The 19,420-nt window shown below is 40.3% G+C and overlaps 1 protein-coding gene across 8 annotated transcripts in view; it reads left to right on the forward strand.

Moving 5' to 3' along the window:
• atp10b (ATPase phospholipid transporting 10B) overlaps positions 1 to 19,420 on the forward strand; it is a 268,252-nt gene that overhangs the window by 20,154 nt on the left and 228,678 nt on the right. For 2 of the 8 annotated variants that reach the window (XM_043703360.2, XM_087995246.1), the window contains exon 2: positions 4,508 to 4,600. The exons of the other annotated variants lie outside the window; for them this stretch is intronic. The gene's annotated coding sequence lies outside the window, so the exon portion shown is untranslated. The remainder of the gene's footprint in view (positions 1 to 4,507; positions 4,601 to 19,420) is intronic. 8 annotated transcript variants of the gene reach the window in all.

A 19,420-nucleotide genomic window follows, 5' to 3' on the forward strand; every position in this document is an offset into this window, starting at 1 on the left:
TGATAGTGAAGGGTTGTAGTGTGGAAAGGTGAAGGGGGCAGACAGAGGTATGATGATGGGTGGTCACAGGAGGATAAGAGGGATGGACAATAAGACAGTGATAAGGTGGCCAGCAGGAGGGTGAGGGAGGTGGCCAGTTGAAAGTGAGGGGGGCAGCAAAAGTGATGACCAGTGGGGAGGCAAGGGCAGCAGTGAAGGAGAAATGGAGGTCAGTGGGTTGGTGGGTCAATGTGGAGAGCAGTCAGAGGGAATGGAAAGGGAGCAACAATGGTGCAATACTCCCAGTCCCAGTTCCAAATTCTACACCAAGTGAATACACAATGTAATAATATCAACGACACTGGTCTACTGTGCAGGTACATTGAATTTAGCAGGTAGAATTTTCCCATTTTCTGTTAAAGTATTTTGTCGAATCAGACTCACGGTGCAAATAGCAAAATAAAATATGGAAAAGTCTCCAAATGAATCCATGTTCGTTGAATGGCAAAAGATATTGAGTACGTGTGACACTATTGAAAAGATAGCTAAGCTGTAAATCTTCGTCTGTTTCCATTGTCTTTATATTCTCAGTCAGGGTCTGTTGTGATAGCAATGATGAATCTGATTACTCATGGAATCTCGTTGGGTATTTAGTGACTTCCAGCAGTTACAATAGGGTCTCAGCTCATTAAGTAGATATTGGATGAAAGAATGAAATTAGGGTGTAATAATTAAAGTGGTCAGAACATTCAATTATATATGCAAGCCACTCTCTACCTCAGAAGCACCAAGACAAAATATTTTTGCAAATGGAGACAACTCTGGACTTGGCTCAACCCTGCTCTCACCTCAGTGGAGTTCTCAAATGAGTTTCTATAATCTTCCAGCAGTCTGGCAATGGGATCAGGATGGTAGGATTAGTTCCACCTACTGACTACCACTGTCAAGAAAATCTGATGCTGCTTATACCTGATTTGACATTTCCCTGTGTTGAATGTTTCAAAACTTGTCCTGGACAGAACATCAGAGAGTGCCCTGTCTTTCTCTAAGTATACAGGAAATCTTTTATGTCCACCTGTATAGACAGGCAACTGAACTTTCAAATTCAATCTCACATTAACATTATTGTACTGGCAACAGTGCAAGCGCTGACAGTGCTGGGCTGAACTGTCAGCCTTCGGCAAGTCCTAACAAGTTCACATGTAACTCTTGATTTCATTTCCCAGAGAGAGAGATTCCTACATTTTTTTTTGCTGGCATCAGAAGTGTTAGTGGAGTTGGAAGTAAAAAACTTGAATTAAAGAGTGAGCTCTTTGGGTAATTCTGCAATACAGGAAATCAAAAGCATTTTCAATTCAAAGTTGCTAATGGGCTGAATGTTAGCTTTCTTCACAGGTGACTTTGTCAAGTTTCATGGAGGGTTTCTTGTCATGAAGCCTGCCATCATATCCTACTAAAGTCACCTGAATAATTACTCACCCCTATTGCACTCCTCTAGTCCTGTCTTACCGGGAGCCATTCCTGGAATAAATCACAGTGGCCATCATATCCCAGAATTGGCTGACACCCCTGGTGCCAGCGCCATCATTAAAAATCTGTTGCATACCAGACTAGAGTCTGGAGCTGTCCTACAACTTACGCAAAAGGGGATAAGGCAAACAAAGGAAAATTGGTGCCTCAGTCTGCAAGAAGGGACCTGGAGGCCCTGTTGGACAGTATAGTGCAGAAATAGGACATCGTCTTCTCCCAATACTGGCAGCACAGCCATGACATGTGATCATACTTGTCTGGTCCAAGCCACCCGGAGCAATGCCCAGCACTGTAAGATAAAGCTGAAAATGTGTTGCTGGAAAAGCGCAGCAGGTCAGGCAGCATCCAAGGAGCAGGAGAATCAATGTTTCAGGCATGAGCCCTTCTTCAGGAATGGCTTATGCCCGAAACGTCGATTCTCCTGCTCCTTGGATGCTGCCTGACCTGCTGCGCTTTTCCAGCAACACATTTTCAGCTCTGATCTCCAGCATCTGCAGTCCTCACTTTCTCCTACTGTAAGAGGAAGGTCAATAATCTGCCCCACTCTATCCAAGTAAGTGCCACCATCTTCTCTCTGTTATATCTCACTCACTCTATCTCTGCTAATGTAACCAGCACCCACCAAAGCTTGCACTCTACCTCTCTCACTACATCTCCTCATTTGCTGTCACCCAGCACAACCCTCAACACCACTCCCCCTGCATGCCCTCTGTGCTGTATACTCATTTGCTTCTGACATCTCCCAAATTGCAGTATAAACAACAACTAAGCCACCCATTTTAATACCTCTCATTCCAGGAGAAAAGCAGCCCCTAATTGGGTAAACAGAGTCGAGACAGTAGTGCATTGCCAGACATTCAGCTTCTTACCCTTTATGAACAAAGAGACCTTGGAGTGCAGGTTCATAGCTCCTTGAAAGTGGAGTCGCAGGTAGATAGGATAATGAAGAAGGCATTTGGTATGCTTTTCTTTATTGGTCAGAGTTTTGAGTGCAAGAGTTGGGACGTCATGTTGAGGCTGTACAGGACATTGGTTCGGCCACTGTTGGAATATTGCATGCACTTCTGGTCTCCTTCCTATTGGAAAAATGTTGTGAAACTTGAAAGGGTTCAGGAAATATTTACAAGGATGTTGCCAGTGTTGGAGGATTTGAGCTACAGGGAGAGGCTGAACAGGCTGGAGCTGTTTTCCCTAGAGTGCCAGAGGCTAAGGGGTGACCTTATAGAGGTTTACAAAATTATGAGGGGCATGGATAGGATAAATAGACAAAGTCTTTTCCTTGGGGTGGAGAATCCAGAACTAGAGGGCATAGGTTTAGGGTGAGAGTGGAAAGATATAAAAGAGACCTAAAGGGCAACTTTTTCAAGCAGAGGTGGTATGTGTATGGAATGAGCTGCCAGAGGAAGTGGTGGAGGCTGGTACAATTGCAACATTTAAGAGGCATTTGGATGGGTATATGAATAGGAAGGGTTTGGAGGGATATGGGCCAGGTGCTGGCAGGTGGGACAAATTGGGTTGGGATATCTGGTTGACAAGGACAGGTTGGACTGAAGGGTCTGTTTCCATGCTGCACATCTCTATGACTCTATGAGGAGAAGACCCTGACTGTGACTGTCCGCAAGCAGCTGACTAACTGTATCCAAGTCTTTGGACTGGTATCAGAGGTTATCCTTGACTTACTGTGCCAGGACCCCCTTACTGAAGAATATCCCCCCTGACTTAACTGAGGACTGTTGACAACTATGATAAGCTTTGTGTCTGTGCTAAACAGCAATACAACAGTATTTTGAATTTGGTCTCCCTGCCTGAGGGGCAAGGTGCAAAAAAGGCAAGGCAAGGAAAGACAAGGCAAGGCAGGATGCTGTGGGCATCTAGGTAGGCTCAGATCGCATGAGTCCTAAGACAAGAAATGAACAGCCAGGGAAGCAGTCGGAGGTGCTGTATTGAAGTATAGAAACATACTGAGTGGATCAGAGTGTCCATGGAGTGTACTCTGAGATGCTGGTGTCCAAAATGGAGATTCCTTTTGAGCAAGTCTGTCAGGCACTCATGTCAAGAATCCTCACCATCTAGTTTACTCAGTGGGTTTGATAAGATTGGAAGCTGCATATTAATGAAGAAAGCTGTGGAGTGAATAAGTTTATTAACAAGCAATAATCTTGTTAAATTGACAAATCATTGCAGCCTTGTGAACATCCTGCCTGAACCAGAACTGGCTTAAAAAAAATGCAGCGAGTTGCTCTCAGTGTTGAGGTAGTCCTCATTGTACTTGTCACATGATTCTGCCACAAACCTTACCATACCACCTATACTTAAGCTCATTTAAGTTCCTTTAAGATTCCAACTAACATGTGCAATGTTGATTACTAGTATCTGAAACAGAGTTTGCAGTAAGCCACTATATCTTACATCCATGTTTTCTGACTGATTTGAGACTTGTAAAGTCTTTAGGAAGATGTGTGTAGGAATAAAATGTAAGAATGAATGTTGTTGCTCATTAGGATTATTTGTAAAGCAATAATTTTCAAAGCATACTTATTAAGCTAACTACTATCATATAAATATGTCAGTTTGAAAATTGCCAACTGGTTTTCAGAGGTCATAAGAAGTATCAATGAATTTGTAGCTATGTGGCATTTGTCTCCTCAGAAGTTCTTAATTTGCTTAACATTCAATTTATCTTTTTTATTTGTTGAAGTGTAATTCTTATTTATCTGGGTAAAACAATTTCCCTCTAAAAGGGCTGACCTCGAGAGTCAGCAGCCTCCATTTTAAGCAGCAGTGGGAGGAGTGAGAGGCGATGACCAGGGGCTGCTTGGAAAGTCATTAAAGATGTATTTATCCGAGACATGAATTTGCATGGAGCATAGGGATACAGGTCCTTAGAAAATAGGCTACAGGTTTAGATAGAGAATCCAGATCAAAACAAGCTTGGACAGCCAAAGGGCCTGTTGCTGTGCTGTAATTTTGTTTGTTCTTTGCTCTTTTGTTCTTGCAGACAGACTTGAACTTTAGCCAACCGTATTAGCTTCCTAAAGTGGACCGCAAAGTGGTTCACATTCAAACTCCACAAGCTGAATGTAAACATTAGGTAAAAAAATGTTTTTTTTTAATTTTGACTGAAATGCATGACTATGAAATGGTTTAATAATTCACTTTATGCCTGGTAGTCTGATGAAAGTAATATGAAATATAGGAGACTTTATTAGAGAGGATGTGATTACCAGATATTTATAAAATAATTACCTTACTTAGCAGAATCAACATAGATTTATGAAGGGGAATTCATGTTTGATTGTAACATCCTCAAGTAATTGTTATAGTTATTAAAGGAGATCCATGGATGTGATGGATTTTCAGAAGGCACAAAGGTTTGTAAACACAATTTTATACACAAAGGATTGGTGTAACATATTTGCATGGGGTAATACCAGGATTAAGGTTTGGGCCTCAGCTGTTCATAATCTATATCAATGATTTGGATGTGGCAACCAGTTGTAATATTTCCAAGTTTACAGATAATACAAAACATGATAGGAATGTGATTTATGAGGAGAATGCAAAGGGATTTAGACTGGCTGGGTGCATGGGCAAGAGAATGGCAGGTGGAATATAAAGTAGATAAGTGTGTGATTTTACATTTTGGTAGGAGGAACAAATGTGCACACTATTTCTTAAATGGTGAGCGATTAGAAAGTGTTGGTGTCCAAGGCATCCTAGGTACGTTTGTTCAGAAGTCAAGTGCAGCAAGAAATTAAGAAGGTTTGTGAAGATTTGTAGCTCAGGTTGAGGTTTAGGGTGTAGGTTTGCTCGCTGAGCTGTAGGTTTGATATCCAGACGTTTCATTACCTGGCTAGGTAACGTCATCAGTGGCGACCTCCAAGTGAAGAAATTAAGAAGGCAAATGGTGTGTTAGCTTTCCCCACAAGAGGAATTGAAAACTGAAGCAAAGAAATTTTGTTTCAGATGTGCAGAATATTAGTGAGAATGCACCTGGAGTTCTGTGAAGTCCCTTTGCCTAAAAAAGGGCAAACTACCACAGAGGGAATATATCTAAGGCTCACCAACCTGATTCCTGGGATGGTGGGACTGTCCGATTGAGGACAGATTGTGTGGGCAGTCAGTATTCTCTGGCGTGTGACAGGAATGTCTGGCGTTTGATAAGAGGTGATTTCATCAAAATGTACTAAATTGTTAAAGGCAAAGAGAGTAGATGAGAAAGGGTTTTGACTCTGGCTATAAGGCAATGGGGGACATAGTCCCAGAATAAAAAGCAAACTATTTATGATGAAGCTGAGGAAGGTCTTCCCTCAGAGGTTGGTGAGTCTTTGGAATGTTCTACTCCAGAGGGCTGAGGCTGTTCGGATATTAATAACTTAAAGAAAGTAGTTGATACATTTCTAGTTACTGATCACATCAAAGGATATAGAGACAATGTGGGGAAATGATATTGAGGCAGGTGACCAGCCATGTTTTAGAATTGAAGACCTAGTTGGAGAGATTGAATTGCCTCCTCCTGTTCCTATAGTTATATCGTAGGTGTTACTTTCCAGAAAGCCAGTTGGTGAAAGATATAACTGGAGATAAATTTTATACAATTTTAAGGCTTCTTCTTTACACAGCTATAGATTACAAGCACACACAGTCTAAGCTTATAATCACGGTTTCAATCTGTTTGTAATGAAGTAATTGACCTGTTCTGGCATGTTATGGCACACATTGGAGAGGTGGGACTTGAACCTGAACCTTTGGGGCCAGAGGTAGGGATTCTACCACTGTGCCATAAAACCGCTAATCTGTACATTTTATAAGGGCATAATAAATCCTCAGTTGATGCCCAACTCCCTTGTTGCAATTAAACACAATTCGTGTTCAATTAGCAATAGAGTGAGAGGGAATCTTAAATAGAGTTTTCATTTTAAAAAGCCCTCAATGTATCTTCAATTCTAGTCAAAGTTAGAGTAAAGATTGATCATTCTGAATCCTTTCTGTTGAATCCTTACATGTGGTACATACAGGCATTTTGGCATCCAATTTTTTTTTTCTGTGTATTTTCTCCAAGGCTGCATTCTTTCATTGATGTGAAGTCCAAGAATAAGGAACAATGGTTGCCCTATTTTGCAGTCCTTCAATAATATTACTTCCCACTGGCATCATTTAATTGAGATTAATCTCAATTTCAGCACATTAGCTATCTTATTACACTTTATTACTGGCAATTCACTTTACAACAGTAAAGCTATAAGGGACTCAATAAAGCTTGCAGCTAGAAGGTAAAATGTATTATAAAGCCCTAACATCCAATTTGGTAGGATTTCGTGCAGTGTCTGTGTTTTTGATGTTTCTTCCTGTCCTTAATCTGTGAAATCCTTAGACTTTTGCCAAAAAATGTTAACTCCAAAAATGCCATAATTTTCTAAGTGAGGAAGATATTCCAGCGTTCTTAAAGGAGCTAAATAACAAGATTGGAAGAACAGGAGCAGATGGTTCAGCCCATCAGTTGTATTCCATCATTCAGTACTGGTCTGTATTCTACTTTCATCTAACTGCCTTGGCTTCATCTCCTTCTATACTCATATCCAGGGAATAACAAATACACTTGAGTTTAGAATTATTCATTTTAGTTGACATGTGACAGATTTGTCAGCAGCAACAGAGAAGAAGAGGAGAATTTTAACAAAGCATAGTCATGAAGGCCGTCATTGTAACTTTGCTTCGGGCAATATTGATCCAGTGCCAGGGATGAAAATCTAATTGGTGAGAGTCTGACATGTTGCATCTGATGTTCATTTTGTACCTGTGTTGTCTCCAAAACAATCTATCCATTTTCTTTCAGTAAACACAAGCAAGTCAGCCATGATCTTATTAAATAATGGAGCCAGTTCAGGGGCAGATTTACAACGACAGTTCAAAACTCTTAACAAAGGTACATTCCATTGAAAATGGAAGTCTCTACATGAATGATGCGCCATCAGTGGCAAGTCATGCAAAGAAGAAAATTGTAGCGATAGCCCAGAAATTTGAGATGTTTGAGAAACCAACCAAAATAAACTGAGAAATTTGAGGAATTACTAGAGGAAGCATTGATCCCGAAAAGCATAATACTAGGGATTCAAAGTTTGTGAGAAAATTTGTAGCTCGGGTGCTCATTATTGTGGCTCTGTTCGCCGAACTGGGAATTTGTGTTGCAGACATTTCGTCCCCTGTCTAGGTGACATCCTCAGTGCTTGGAAGCCTCCTGTGAAACACTTCTGTGTTGTTTCCTCCAGCATTTATAGTGGTTTGTCTCTGCCACTTCTGGTTGTCAGTTCCAGCTGTCCGCTGTAGTGGCCGGTTTTTTTGGTCCAGGTGGATGTGTTTGTTGATAGAATCTGTGGAGGAGTGCCATGCCTCTAGGAATTCCCTGGCTGTTCTCTGTTTGGCTTGTCCTATAATAGTAGTGTTGTCCCAGTCGAACTCATGTTGCTTGTCATCTGCGTGTGTGGCTACTAAGGATAGCTGGTCGTGTCGTTTCGTGTTTAGTTGGTTTTCATGGATACGGATCGTTAGCTGTCTTCCTGTTTGTCCTGTGTAGTGTTTTGTGCAGTCCTTGCATGGGATTTTGTACACTCAGTTGGTTTTGCTCATCCTGGGTATCGGGTCCTTTGTCCTGGTGAGTTGTTGTCTGAGGGTGGCTGTTGGTTTGTGTGCTGTTATGAGTCCTAGTGGTCATAGTAATCTGGTTGTCAGTTCAGAAATGTTCTTGATCTATGGTAACGTGGCTAGTCCTTTGGGTTGTGGCATGTCCTCATTCCGTTGTCTTTCCCTTAGGCATCTGTTGATGAAATTGCGGGGGTATCCGATTTTGGCGAATACATTATGGAGGTGTTCTTCTTCCTCTTTTTGCAGTTCTGGTGTACTGCAGTGTGTTGTGGCCCTTTTGAACAGTGTCTTGATGCAACTTCTTTTGTGTGTGTTGGGGTGGTTGCTTTCATAGTTCAGGTCTGTGTGTGTCTGTGGCTTTCCTGTGTACCCTTGTAGTGAATTCTCCGTTCGGTGTTCTCTGTACCATCACATCTCGGAATGGGAGTTGGTTGTCCTTTTCTTCCTCTCTAGTGAATCAGATTCCTGTGAGAGTGGCATTGATGATCAGGTGTGTGTTTTCTATTTCTGTGTTTTTAATAATTATAAAGGTGTCATCCACATATCTGACCCAGAGTTTGGGTTGAATTTGTGGTAAGACTGTTTGTTCTAATCTTTGTATTACAGCTTCTGCTATAAGTCCAGAGATGGGTGAGCCCATGGGTGTGCCGTTGAATGTGAAATGTGTGGTGAGGCACAGGTCCAGTAGTTTGAGTAAGCAGTCTTTGTTGATAGGTTCCCCGTCTTGTTGTCTGTTCTGTATGTCCAGCAGGTTGGCTATTGTTTCTCTGGCTAGGGTTTTGTCGATAGAGGTGAACAGTGCCGTTACATCGAATGAGATCATACTTTCTTCCTTGTCTATGTGTATACTTCTGATGATGTCCAAGAATTCCTGTGTTGACTGTATATAGTGTCTGGATCCGCTGATCAGGTGTTTCAGTTTCTGTTGTAGTTCTTTAGCCAGTTTGTGTGATGGTGTCTTTGGTAGCAATACGATGGGTCTGAGTGGGATATCTGGTTTGTGCACTTTAGGTAGTCCATAGAATCTGGGGGTGGTGTTGCTTTCAGGTTTCATTCTCTGTAGATCAAACCTGGTTATCTTTCCGTTTTTTTGCAGGCTCCTCAGTACATTGATTATCCTATTGGTGAGCTGTGGGGTGGGGTCAAACTCCCTCTTTTGGTAGGTGTTGGTATCTGCAAGTAGTTGTTGCGCTTTCTGTATAGACTCTGCTTTGTCCAGGATGACCGTCATTCTGCCTTTGTCTGCTGGTAGTATGATTATGTTCTTGTCATTTCTTAGTGTTTTTAGTGCTTCCCTCTCCTTGGTGTTGAGGTTGTGTGTTTGTCTTTTCCTTGTTATCAGAGTGTTAACAACCAACCTCAGACAACATCTCACCAGGACAAAGGACCCGATACCCAGGATGAGCAAAACCAACTGAGTGTACAAAATCCCATGCAAGGACTGCACAAAACACTACATAGGACAAACAGGAAGACAGCTAACGATCCGTATCCATGAACACCAACTAGCCACGAAACGACACGACCAGCTATCCTTAGTAGCCACACACGCAGATGACAAGCAACATGAGTTTGACTGGGACAGCACTACTATTATAGGACGAGCCAAACCGAGAACAGCCAGGGAATTCCTAGAGGCATGGCACTCCTCCACAGATTCTATCAACAAACACATCGATCTGGACCCAATATAGTGGCCACTGCAACGGACAGCTGGAACTGACAACTGGAAGCGGTAGAGACAAACCACTATAAATGCCGAAGGAAACAACACAGAAGCGCTTCACAGGAGGCTCCCAAGCACTGAGAATGTCACCTAGACAGGAGACGAAACGTCTGCAACACAAATTCCCAGCTTGGAGAACAGAACCACAAATAATACTAGGGAATTAATAATAAAGAACAATTAAGGAAATGGGCTTTGAACAAATTTTTTGTGTCTGACTTCACAGTGGATGACACAAAATACATTCTAAGGATTGAAAGTCATAGGCAAAGGAAGAAACTTATAGCAATTACAGTTATCAGAAACAAGGTCCTCGGAAAACTAATGGGCAAATAGTTGATGAGTCCCTTGGACGTGATGGTCTGCATTTGAGTGTCCTAAAGAAAATTATTGTAGAGATAATGGATGTAATGGCAATAATTAGTTAGAGAGAATTTTTCACTCTCAGAAGGTCATGTGAGTTTATACCTCTCTTTCTTAGAAGGTGATGGAATATTTTTAAGAAATAGATAGGTTCTTCTTTAGTAAAGCAATTAAAGGCTGCCACCAGTAGATGGGAATGTGGAATCCGAAACACAAACAGATCTGCCATGATCTTATTAAGTAACGTAGCTAGTTCAGGGGCTGAATGGATTAATTCTGGGTTTTTTTATATTTATGTAACCTGCCAAACCTCCCTAGATTCTGAAAAGGTTCATGTGAATTCAAATACTGTGATTGTAACACATTGATTCAAGAAAAGTGGGAAATGGAAAGCAGGAATCTGTGGACCAGTTGGCCTAATATTTGCCATTGGACAAATGTTAAGACCTACTATTCAGCAAATCAATTTGAAATTCAGAATATAATCAAATAGAGTCAGTATGGTTTTGTGTGAGACAAAGTATGTTTGCCAAATATATTATGTTTGTTTGTGGATATATTAAACAATATAAATTGAAAAGAAACCAGTCTAAATTCTACATTTGTGATGTGGTGTCACATAAAAGTTACTACATAAGAAAAGAGCTTATGCTGTTTGGAATGATAAGTTAGTGTGGACAGAAGATTTCCGAACAGACTTCACATGGAGATGGGTTTTATGTTTTTCCGGGAGGTGTAGTGGCTCCCTTGCGCTCTCCCACTCTATCCCTACATGGCAGACCAAATAATACTTTCCCAGGAGGAAGGCAACCAAAATGTGGTGCAAAGTGAGGAGGCTCCAAATACAATTGGACTTTCTGGCTGGGACTTTGGGTGGGAGAGGAGTTATGTTGTGAACAGGAAGTCAATTACAACCAGCAATTTAAGGCCCCCTGCCCTTTCAATCTCTCCTCGTTTGTTATGGCAGGCTCAAAATGGCAAATAACTAAAGTTATAACACTTACAAAAACTGTCACTTTCAAACACAGACTCATTTCTTCAACCCTTTGCCACCTTCTCATTAAATGCTCCCAATCATTTGCTACCTGACACCCGAAAAATGGAGTGGTCAATGAAAAATTGCATGCAATTTGTGTTGTTAACAAGCTCAATAGTTTGTTAATTGATTATTTCTTAAATGGACGTGAGATTTTGGATTGCTGAGCGAATGCCTTAGGCTGCATTTATGTAAGCACAGATTGGGTGGTTAGAGTTCTGGTCAAGGATGCCTGATTATATTCCTAATCATATTCAAATAAAAAAAATTCTGCTTAGCTTAGATGTCTTGTACATTGGAGATTCCTGTGCAGGTCCTTCAGCAAAGAACCTGTCCAGGAATCCAAAAATGTAGCAGCGAAAGAAATCTTCATAGAAATCACACCCTCTTTTGCAGCAGACAATGAGTCAAATTCTGTGATCTAACTATCTGGTAACACAACCAGTCAATTTGCCAATTCCTGTAAGAGGGCAATTACCTAAGTATACATGAGTCACAGCTGGGTGGGGATAGTGTGCCAGGTGGGTTAGATTAGTAGGGTGCCTATTTCAATGCTTAGAAACATGACTGAGCAGGCCACTGACCGCTCTCCTTCCAGTTCCAATTGATGATATGTAATCCACCTGACTGCTATTGCTAGTCTACAATGCACACCACTGCCTGCTCCCCAGACAGAGGTTGGACAGTTCCCTTCTTGGTGTGTTTCCCAAGCTGATGACTGACTGTGCAAGCCCATGGACTGTGCTCCTGACAGACAGTACTGGACACTCCTGACTGATTGCAGCCTCCCCTGACTGGACTGAGGCCTAGCCCCTAACAGCTTTCTGACACGGCCATTTGTTTGAATGGACATGTGTTGTATTTTCCACACAGGCAGTTGGCATTTGCTGTAGGTGATTTGATTGACATCGAGAATTTTCAACATGGAAGTGAAGAGCAGATAATTGGTAATGTCACCTCACCACTGGCTGTGACCAGCCTTCATGTTACTCGGCACTAAGCAACATCTTAGGGTGTGATTTATGGGCACTCTCTGCATGCATTCTTCAATCATGGATGTGGGCTTCCAACATTTGCCAACATCTTGGTACCATCATAGCACCTCTGTAATTCTTGATGTCTACCTTGTTAGGTGAGTTTGGTATGGTAAGAAACAGAATGTTAATAAGGTGGGTTGCAGTACTGACAGGGTGTTCAACAAGCTATAATCTATAAACAAGCCATAAACATCCCATCAATTCTACCATAAATTGTACCACATCCTACATTGCTCAGACCTCTGCAAGATTCCTACTAATGTTTCAATTGCTTTTACTTTCTGTGAGTGAGCAATTCCTAATCTGTAATATTGTGGCTTGTTTACAGTTATTATCAATCTGATTTCTGTTTAAAAAAAGAACAACAGGGTGGAGGTTTGACTGAACAGCCAAACTTCATCTCCTATGTTATTGCAAATGTGTTAATTGAAAAAAATCAATGGAGGCATTGATACAATTAGTCACCAGTTAAAGGAGAAAAAAACGTTTTTTCTAATGCGTTTTCCCAATAGATTTATTTTCCTTTCTTTGCTGTGTAAGTTATGCTAAGATAGGGCTTTGCTATTGTTCTTGGCCTGTTGAAATTGATCAAAGTTTTTTACTCCATGACATATATTCATTTTGATATTTCAATGTTGCCATCTTGCTGCATTTATATTGCAACATTATTCTTCAGACCAACAGAGTTAGCATTATTTTCAATCATGCAATGTCCTATTTATATTATGTGTCAAACTTCAATTCCTCTGTACCATCAAAATCTGTCTTTAAGTACTTGTGAAGAGTTCATCATGAACAACTTGTAGTTATTTATCATCTATAAGTAATGTATCCAAAGTGTTTCACAGTGATATTACAAAACAAATTAAATGACACGTAGAGATTTTAGGGCAGATAACAGGTACTTTGGTCAATTGCAAGGGGAAGACTTTTAGGGAGCATATTCCAAAGGTGAAGGCCTTGGCAACTGAAAACTGCCCAAAAGTGATGGAATGACTTTAAATCAGGGGTGCTGAAAAGGCCTGGATTAGGTGAGTAGAGATATAGCTGAGCATCATGGAGCAAGAGGAGATGGTATAAATAGGGAGGGGCAAGGCCACAAGTATTAATGCTTAACCAGTTGTCAGTGTAGAAGAGAACTGGATGATGGGTGGGTTGTATTTTGTACGTGTTGAGACATGGGCAGCAGGGTTTCCGATGACATCAAGTTTGAACTGAAATACTATGGAATCAGGTGATGTTATTTTAGTAAAAATAGATTCTATTGGTGATGGAGCAGATTTACACTTAGAAGATGACCTTTGGGACAAATATGACATCAAAGTTGTGAACAGTCTGCTTGAGGCTCAGCTGCAAGTGAGAAAGGTGGAATCAGTCATGAGGGACTACTTTAGAGCCTTGAGCATTTTTTGTGACAAAGTCTGTCATTTATTGAGTTTACACAATATTATTCCTAAGTGATGGCAGGCTGCCTGATGGAGACAATGTTATAGCAAGTCTGGATTTCCTAATTTATACTGTCCTTCTCATCACCTTGCATTTCTTAGTTATTTTATTCAATCTGTTCTGACATGTAATGACACACATTTAGGGCAGGTGACACCTAAACCTTCTCACACAGAAATAGGGACATAATAACAGTGCCACAAGAGCCTCCTTGGCATGTTTTAGGCAAACAAACAAATGCAAATCTGAATCCAAGTGACAATGTGATCCTAATTAATAGGAGCACTGAACTGCTGAGATTTTCTGTTCCAAGATGATATGAGGGGCCTCCTTTCACCACAGCATTTTTAAGATCATTAGATGTCTCTGACGCTTTGTGGCCAATGAAGTAATTTTGACGTGCGCCACTATTTTGTTTTATTCATTCATGGGATATGGGCATTGTTGGTTAAGCAAACAATTATTATTGAAAGGGTAGTGCTGAGCTGTCTTCTTGAATTATTCCATTACTTGGGGAGCAGGAACAACCACAGAGCTGTTAGGGATAGAATCCAGAATATTTACCCAGAGACAGTGAATGAACAACGTTATATTTTCAAGTCGGGATGATGAATGAGTTGGAGGAGAACCGACAGTCAATGGCACTTTCATGCTTCTGCTGCCCTTCTCCTAGATGGCAGAGGCCATGGGTTTGGAAAGGACTGTCAAAGCAGCATTGATGAGTTCCTGCAGTGCATCCTATAGATGGTACATATTGCTGCCACTGTGGTTCAGTGGTGAAATGAATGAATGTTGAATGTGGTGAAGTTTCCAAATAAATGGGGTGCTTCATTCTGGATGGGGTTTGTTGGGGCTTCACTCATCTAGGCAAATGTAGAAACTTGGATCAGATTCCTCACTTGTGCCAACTTAATGTTGGACAAGGGATTGGGAGGTCAGTTGCTTGCTGCTGAATTCTGAGCTTCTGATCTATTCTTGTAGCCATATTATTTATGTGGCTGGTCCAGTCGGCCAATAATAACTTTCAGGATGTTGATAACTGTGCGATTCAGTAATGATAATACAATTACATGTCAAATGGCAATGGTTAGATTCTCTCTTATTGGTGATCATTATTGGCTGGTATTTGCATGGTATTTCCTACATGGCATTTTGCCAAATCTGGACATTGTTCAAGTTTTACTGATATGGACATGAACTACATCAGTATCTGAGGAGTCACAAATGATTAGATTCCCTACAGTGTGGGAACAGGCCCTTTGGCCCAACAAGTCCACACCGACCCTCCAAAGAGTAACCCACCCAGACTCATGTTCCTATATTTACCTAATACTATGGGCAATTTAGCATGGCCCATTCACCTGACTTACACATCTTTTGGAATGTGGGAGGAAACCGGAGACCCTGGAGGAAACTCAAGCAGATGCGGGGTGAATGTGCAAACTCCACACAGACAGTCACCCGAGACTGGAATCGAACAGTCCCTGGCACTATGAGGAAGCAGTGCTAACCACTGAGCCATGCTCAAATGTTGCTGAACATTGTCTAACTGTTAGTGAACATCCCCAGTTCTGACCTTATGATGGAGGGAAGGTCACTGATGAAGCAGCTGAAGATCATTGGGCCTAAAACACTAAAAATGTAAGAATTGCAGCAGCCAATTTATGCTCAGCAAGTTCCCACAAACAGCCTTTTGATAATGATAATCTGTTTTTGCAATACTGGTCGAAGGATAGATATTGGCTATCATCCCAGTAATAACTCCCATGGTCTTCACTGCAATAGCAAGGAATCATCTACATCAGTCCAAACAGGATGTTTAATGTCTTAACTGGAAGACTAGACCATCGTCAGTGCTGTACTCCCTCAGTCTTCAAGTGTTAGCTTTGTTTTTGTTCTCAAACCCTGGATTGGGATTAGCCTCTTACTCACCAGCTTCATGTTCAAGAATGTTACCAAGTGAGCTATGGTCAAAACTCACATTGTCTAAATAACCACAACTGCTAAATATGTGTATCCCCTTTGCCACTATACAGTTACAGCATTGATTTTCATGGAGCAATATGCCACAAGCACTGTACAATGATATTATTCAATAACTCCATTGGAAATGTTCATTTGTAAACAATTCGAGCAGTCTAAATCCTTTGACAGCACTGTGCGTATTTGCTCTGACATGTTTAAGCACAGCTATATGAACATAAGAATGAAGGTTCTTACATTAACTATACTTGAGAGTCTATATATTGTCAGTGTGTGCAATTAGATTGAAATTAATTAACCCTCCATCACACATCATAAACAAAAGTAAAAATTTAAAAACCTCCCCATTTCTGTGTTTACTGTCAGGTTTCCCAAGTCTTTATATTTTGAGTAAAGGAGGAATATTGTTTGCAAACGACAGTCTATTGAAAAGGTGAAGGTTGAAAGTACCAGTTGCTAAATACCATGGAAAGGTTAAAGTTATTTACTATTCTTTAGTAATGGAAGTGATTACATTGTAATGTTTTCATTCAACCAAGCTTGAATTTTAAAAATGCTGTGAAAAGTTTTGAAGACATTTGTCCATATTATTAGATTGTCCAGATCACCTTTAGCTGTTTATAAACTGAGAAGGAGCCACAATAGAAATACATTTTGCTGCTGTAGTAAAAGTGATGTTTCCTCACAGTTTTATGACTGGAATGGTGTGTGAAAGAAGCTCAATGGTTAGTTTAGCAAACAATTCTCTGAATCACAAATTGTATGATGGGGAGATAAATTAAACACACTGAAAGTAAAACGCAAAATAAAGATTTTATACGAGTGATCAGCTTTTAAAAAGCATTAGTCTACAATCAATTTTCATACCAAGTAGGGGAGCTGTTAGATGGCAATCCTGCCCTTGAGCCTGCTCAGGCCTTTTAAATGGTTTATTAATGGTCACTTAAATACTTCATTCTGCCTCCCTCAGTAATTTTCCCACAGCAGGGGGAGGCCCATGCCATGCAAGAAGGTGTACAGTCTACAGTTGGAAAAGGGGGAGGAAACCTCCTCTTGCAGGGTTCCCGCACCCCACCACAGTCAGTAACTCCCTGATCCTGAATTCGCCTCACTTTTCAGGATAATGTCACTGCTCTTGATCAACAGTGCTGGCTTCACAGAATTGTTGGCCATAGGATTGCCCAGCAACTCTCCAAGGCAATGCTTCCTGCTTCAATAGGGTAGAATTTTAACTTTCAACTAATTAACACTGCTGTGTTTTTGACGGGGTGTGGGAGCATGGCAGGGGCACTCTATAAAATCCAACCTTACATTTCATGACTTCGGTTCAACGTGGAAAGGCTTAGTATACTGCAGTTTGACATAGCTTTAGGCAAGTGGAGAGAAAATTAGAAGCTCAAGTTAGTCTTTCATCAATTATTACCTTACTAAGAGATTACTCTACACAACTATACACTGAGTTGTTCTGACCTTCTTGATGAAGTAAACTGCTTGTTTCTATTATATGGCTAGTCAGCCTAAAGCAATTATAAATCTTAAGATTTTTCAAAGAATAAAATGCAATTTGTACATTTAGTTCAACAAAACTGATGGAGACTGAAAGGGACGTACTTTCAAAAGCATTGTACCTTTTACTTAAATCAAATTCTGTACCAGTAACCATATTTCCTGCTATTTCAAACATTGGGCTGACCTATATAAATTTCAATAGCTAATAGCTGTGCAAAGCCTCCAGGGAGATGCTGTGTTCAATATATCAAATTTTGATAATTTCCTTTATTCAATAAAAAAAGTTTTACTAAACATTGAAATGAAAATAAAGTGTGACTTGATGTTTAAAATCATACTGTGCTGTTAGAATTGCAAGTTTTAACACGTTTATTTTAAATTAACAACTACTATTGTGATATTATTTGGAATATGCTGGGAATGGGAGTGGGTGGGAAAAGCAAGAGTAACAGGAGGTTACAATTCATTGAGTCTTGTTTCAAAACTGTTTGTCCATTGTGTTTACTGTTTGTTAACAAAATGCCTGTGGCTTAATCTCCCAAAGGAAAAACACAAGAAACAATGTTCTAAATATTCATTCCTGTATATCATTTTTTTCCCTTCCTTTTTTTATTTGAGTTGATGAGATTAGCATAAGGCACCATGCATGGGGTAGACATGTAACCTCATGAATAAACCAATTCATTTAATCTCTTGAAAGCTTTGCAAGTTTCTTCATTTCCTCCGTAAAGGTAATTGAAGAAAAGTCCATAGTATTAATTTGACCTTCAAAGTTATAATTTGTGTTTTGATTTGCTTCTTTCCATACAAACAGCTTCAGAAAAATTGTGTTCTCTTTACCTTTTGCATTTTTCCTTGTTGCATGCTTTTTCCAAGCACTACACACTTCTTATCATCCCCATTACCCCTCACTGCTCTTATGGAAGAATCTTAAGTATTCCTTCTGTGGGGGAGGCAAATAGTTCAATTGGTTGAATGGTTAGTGGTTGAGAATAATGCAGAGGTTGGTTCCCATTCCAGTTTAGGTAGCCTTTGAGTCTGCCTCCTTGTCCTGCTCTGTTATAAATTGCAGCATAAGTTCAATAATCCCTCAGGAAGTTGAGGAGGTATGTGGAAAAGAAGTTGTTTTCCTTTTATGTACACATTAAACTAATCTCTAACTATATTAAAAATGCACATTTCCTTTCAATCTATTTTAACTGTCGATGTTCTGAGAATCTGCGGAGTCGAGTTCGCAAACTTTTTTAAAAATTCCATTAATAAATTTCACACCTGTTTCTCTGCTTTTGTGTGCTAACTCAGTGGTCAGTCCAAGTTTCAAAACGTTCTATAACATTCACTGTTTTTATGCAGCATTTGACAATTTGTATCATTTGTTTACATCACAGACATCACTTCTCATAAAATCAATTCCATTTTTAAAAATTTGCTTCTTGTACGAAGTCCATGCTCTTGTCATCCTTATTCAACAACATTAGTCAGAGAATGGCTGAAGCCAAAATGTTAAGTCTGATTTCTCTCCACAGATGCTGCCAGATCTGCTGAGGTTTTCCACCAATTTCTGTTTTCTTTCTGATTGCCAACATCCACATTTCTTTCGGTTTTTAATAAATGTTGCTTGTTCTATTGAGGCATTTCAGAGATCAATAACCGACCTTAATTCAGGATCAAAAATGCTTTTGGCATAAATCACTAAAGAGAGGCAGTGGCACAGTGGAAATTTAACTGGACCAGCAATCTAGAATTCCAGCTAATATCCTGGGTGGTATGGATTCATAATCCTAACATGGCAATTCGTGAAATTTGAATTCATGCAATTCTGAACTGGTTGTAGCTAGGAACAGGTTGATATATACGCTTAAGATGGGATGAGGGGAGAGGAGAAGAATAAATGATTCATGGAGATAAGCACAGAGAGAGAGATAATAATTGGGTAGACAAAGGATTGGGTAAAGGTCAGCCTGAATCAATGAATAGCTGCAAGTAAGGAGCCTTAGTGCTGAAAATGGGTTGTTTGTGGTAGCAACCCAAGGCCAGGTATGTGGGAGTTGGGAAAGGCTTCAGAAATCTGAAGCTCAAAGAAATGTAGGAGTCAGAATGTAAAATTCTATTAAGGTTGGGAGAGCAAATGCAATGTTACCATTCATTTCAAGAGGGCTAGAATACAAG

Source organism: Chiloscyllium plagiosum, unplaced genomic scaffold (assembly GCF_037043375.1).
Source record: "Chiloscyllium plagiosum isolate Xiang-an unplaced genomic scaffold, Cpla_swu_hap1 HiC_scaffold_16, whole genome shotgun sequence".
In the NCBI taxonomy this organism is placed as follows: Eukaryota; Metazoa; Chordata; class Chondrichthyes; order Orectolobiformes; family Hemiscylliidae; genus Chiloscyllium; species Chiloscyllium plagiosum.